Raw genomic sequence first — 4,820 nt, 5'->3', positions numbered from 1 at the left:
AAAAAAACAACAACAGGGAATTCTGCCATGTTTATAGAAACATCTCCTCTATCCCTGTGTGGCCCCATTCTGCATTTTGTTTTGCCTTGTACAGTGGATTAATCTTGTTAGATCTATGATAGATTAGATTAGATCTATGATAGACACTAAGCCTCCATTCATTTGTCAAGTGTGTTTAAAAACATACCTAAGCTGCTTAAACAAGTTCTCATCGAATGAATGATTCAGCGCTTCCTTTTTACCTGTCCTGAACGTACTGCCAATCAGCTTCAGGGACAGATTTCAGAACGTAGCACTCAGCAGAGAAAGCTGGGGAAACATGTCTGCCTTCCGCTTATTTCTAATGTTAGAACTATCTGCTTGTGACCTCATGCTGCAGATATACTTGGACATGTTACAGCCATATGATAATGTCTCTGTGGTAGTGAAATCTTACCGCCAGTACTGCACACAACAGGAGGGGACAAAAGGAGATATATGGGAGAGACTGGCAGCGCTTCCCCTGGTTAGTTGCCAGGAGAGTTGAGGAAAGACCATGAGGTAGGTCTATAACACTGAGCGAAGATCTTGAAAAGCAAACATACCTAAACCAATGGACACTTGAACATTGACCATTGCACAAGCACAGGTGCATCTAACTGAGCGGGATCTTATCTTCTGTAGGATAAGAGCCACAGAGAGGCACATTCTTGGTTTTATCTATGTGCGTTAATCTAAGCTGCTTAAATGTATCCAGCCATGAGCAAAGGACAAGCAAATACTCTCTTACGAAACAAGAACTGCTTCTCACCCAATTCGTATAAGCGGACATCACTCCATGAGGATGTCAAGTTCTTATTGGGAATAATTTTTTGCAAAGGAATACTCTTTGCATAGACAGGGATATTTGCAGCATCCCTGCCTCTGTACACACCATATGGAAATATTCTGTGGCTGAATGTGCAATTCACCAAGAAAACACATGCCTCATGTTGGCAGCTGGCATAGTTTATTGGGCATAAGGAGGAACAGGGATTCAAGAGCTCCTCATATAAAATATCAACTGATGAACTATTAGGCAGGTAATACTCATTCCTCATTTGCGAATAAAGGGGCAAGAACACAGGTCTATCTTACAGGGCTGCTGTAAGAATTATGACATGAGCTAATGTAAAAGACAGTACATACCTGTTAGACCAGTTTGTCTGTGGTGCTGTTGAACTATGGTTGCCAGGTCCCCCTGACCAGGGGTAGTCAACCTGTGGTCCTCCAGATGTCCATGGACTACAATTCCTATGACCCCCTGCCAGCGTTTGCTCATGGGAATTGTAGTCCATGAACATCTGGAGGACCACAGGTTGACTACCCCTGCCCCTGACAATCAGTGGGGGAATGGGGGTAGGGTTGCCAGATCAAAGTTGGAAAACTCTTGGGATTTTGGGGGTGGAACCTAGGGAGGACAAGAAACTCAGTGGGGTACAATGTCATAAAGTCAACCCTCCAAAGCATCCATTTTCTCCAGAGGAACTCATCTCTGACATCTGGAGGGGAACTATAATTCCAGGTGATCCCCTGGAATGAGCTATAATTCCAGGTCCCACTTGGCGGCCGGTATCCCTATGTGGGACACAAACTTAACCCCCCCCCCTTCTTAATAATGCAGCCCTAAGTAGAGTTACATTTAGAGATGTAAGTAGAGAAGGGCGGTATAAAAATATAAATAAATAAATAAATAAATGTTGCTATGTTTAGGAATGGACTGGGAAGTCACAGGATGAGAACACTTCCTTCTTTGGGGATTGTCTACAATCATTGACTTTCACACACTGCAATGCCTGAATCTTCCATTGTCCACTTGCTTCTACCTCTTCCTCTTTCCTCTGCTATTATAGTCACTTTGAGAGTCTGCGGTCAAACCTTAACATCCAGACTACACAAGCCTGTTCGGATCTTCATCTCCCACACAAAAACTATACTGACAGTTGTGAATAATGCTAGGTTTGTGCAACATGGCCCTGTCTTTGGTCATCTGGAAGGACATTCAGAGAGGTTTTTTAAAATCTCTTTAAATAGGGCAGTAGAGCAGTAATGTGAACCCATATTACTGATCCTGTAATTGTGGATATCAGGAAATCAAATATGTCTGCTGCAGGCACAAAATAAATATGAACAATGTAGCTTACCCAAGTGTCACTCATAAACAGCCACTGAAGTCACCACCTGTGACTCTACTAAACTGGGGGAGGTGGAGAGGGGTTGGGGTTTGGACAATGGAAGATACCTCCACAAAAGTGTATGCCCACATTTCAAAAAACTAGTGTGTCAGGAAAAAGACAAGGTTAGGAAATGAGATTTGTGTGGAGATACAATGTGATTTCCCATGTATGCTATAGACAAGATCAAACTTTTAAGGACACAAGCGGTCTGGGCCCAGTATACCTGAGGGATCACCTCTCTGCCTCCACCCCTCAAAAAGCTTTATGCTCCACCACTTCCAACCTTCTGGTGGTCCCTGGCACTAAGCAAGCCCGCTTGACCTCAACCAGGGCCAGAACATTCTTCATCCTGGCCCCCACCTGGTGGAAGGAGCGCCCAGAGGAGATCAGGGCCCTTATGGAACTTAAACAGTTCTGCAGGGTCTGCAAAAAGGATCTCCTCCGCCAGGCATTTGGTTGAGGTCAACCTGAACCACCACTTCCCATTGGCCCCCAAGCTTCCCTCCTACAACCATTTCAAATTCACCCAACCCACTGGGCCTCAGTATGAGTTGAATTAAATGCTCTTCACAGTATTCCACCATTCTATAATGTTGTTATTGTTATTACTATGTTAATGTTATTTGTTAACACCACAATATTACAAATGGAGTTATCTGTATCGTTCTTGTTTTATGTAAGCTGCCCTGAGCCTTCGGGGAAGGCAGTATATAAATACAATAATACACTAATTAATTAATAAACAAACTGTGGCACTGACTTATGGCAACTCCATAGGGTCTTTAAGGCAAGAGATGTACAGAGATGGTTTGCCATTGCCTGCCTCTACATAGCAAGCCCTGGACTTTCTTGCAGGTCTCCTATTGAAGTACTAAGACTGATAAACATCCAAACTCTGCAAAGCTAAAATAGGCTATTCAGACTGGCACAGCTGCTACTTCTGACGAGGCCTCAGACGTGCATGTGACCCACACATCCATGCTGCACACTATGAGCTTCTTTGTACCACCCCAGCTGAGAATGTTCTCACCATTCTTAATTTTATGTACCAGAGTTTTTTCAAAGGTGGATATGTAGGAGTGAACAAATTAATCTCTCTTTCCAATCTGCGGGAGCTTTTACACCTCTGCTGGAGTCTGCTGTCACTATCATAAGGTCAACTACTATGTTATTCCTCTGTTCTTAGGCACTCGTGTTCTATTTAGTGGTAGAGAGAGGCTTAATCAAGTGCTGGTTTATCCTCTTTTTTGCTGCTGCTTCTCAGGCCAAGAGTGCAATCTAACACTAGCACCAAAGTAAATGTGCATGCCTGTTCAACATCGCATTTATGGTTGCCAACTCCGGCAATGGAAATTCCAGGAACTTTGGGAAGAGGAAAGGACACTGCAGGAATGCCATGTCATAGAATCTGTCCTCCAAAGCTGCCGTTTTTTTCAATGCAGAGGTCAGTTGTTATGCCAGGACTCCAACCTGCACCTCAAAGTTGGTAATCCAAATTCTTTTTAAATCACATCTTGAAACTTTTTCCTCTTTTTCTCCTTTTATTGTTGGAAGTATCCCAAAATATAGGAGAGTTTTTATTTCCATCACACTGTAACTGACAAAATAGTTCAGTTAATCCAAAATTATAATTGCTATGTTCTGTTTTAAATGACTGCATTTTAAAGGACAATGCAATACTTTTCTTTACTATGGTCAGGCTTAAAAACAAACAAACTGTAAAACAGCCTGATGAAGAATGCTGGAGAACATAAAAGCTTCCACACTGTTGTTTTATCTCAGTCAAAGGTATTATCTTAATCAAAGGTATTAAGTTGCTTTTTGTTTCTGTACTGGACCTACAAATACTGTACTTTGTGGGGAAACTATGACCATGTACTAGGGTTGCCAGCTCTGGGTGGAGAAACACCTGGAGATTTTGGGGGTGGGGCCTAAAGAAGCCAGGTTTGGGGAGGGGAGGGACTTCAAGGGGGGGGGTATAATGCCATAGAGACCACTCTCCAAAGCTGCCATTCTCTCCAGGGCAGCTCATGTCTGGAAGATCTTCAGGCCAGGCCTGGAGGCTAGCAGCCCTAAGGAGACAGCCCACAAACACCTCAAAATCGTGATCAGGCAGACCCCGCTGATCAGAAACCAATTTAGGAAAAGGGCAAATTGAAAAAGGTTTGGCAAAAGAGGCGATCCGACCCGTCAGCCTGACCAGCTTCCGGGGGGACGGGAATGAAATTCTCCCAGTATGACAACTGATGATCTCTCGGGTTCCCCTGAACAAAATGGATCCCTGACGCTGACGTCCCTCTCCTCCCCCAGCCCCACGCGTCCTAGTCCCCTCCCCCCAAAATCCCCAGGAGTCTCCTTACCCACGCACGACCTTATTTTTAATCTTTCAAAAACCCACTTCCTTCCTCCCCGAGCCGCTTACGTCGCCCTTGCCAGCTACCTTTCCTCCTCACAACCACCCCACGAGGTAGGCTAGAGCAGCCTCCCCCCCCCCCCCAGGAGCCATTCAACCCACGGCGCTTGTTTCCCGGCCGCCGTTAGGCCTGCCCCGCCCCCGTTGCCATGGCGCCGCCCCGAAGCCCCGCCCACAGCGGCCGCGGCCGTGGTGCTTCCCTTCCCGAGGCC

This window comes from Paroedura picta, chromosome 11 (assembly GCF_049243985.1).
Source record: "Paroedura picta isolate Pp20150507F chromosome 11, Ppicta_v3.0, whole genome shotgun sequence".
Classification (NCBI taxonomy): Eukaryota; Metazoa; Chordata; class Lepidosauria; order Squamata; family Gekkonidae; genus Paroedura; species Paroedura picta.
The sequence above is the reverse complement of the archived record's forward strand: the minus strand, read 5'-3'. Positions refer to the sequence as shown.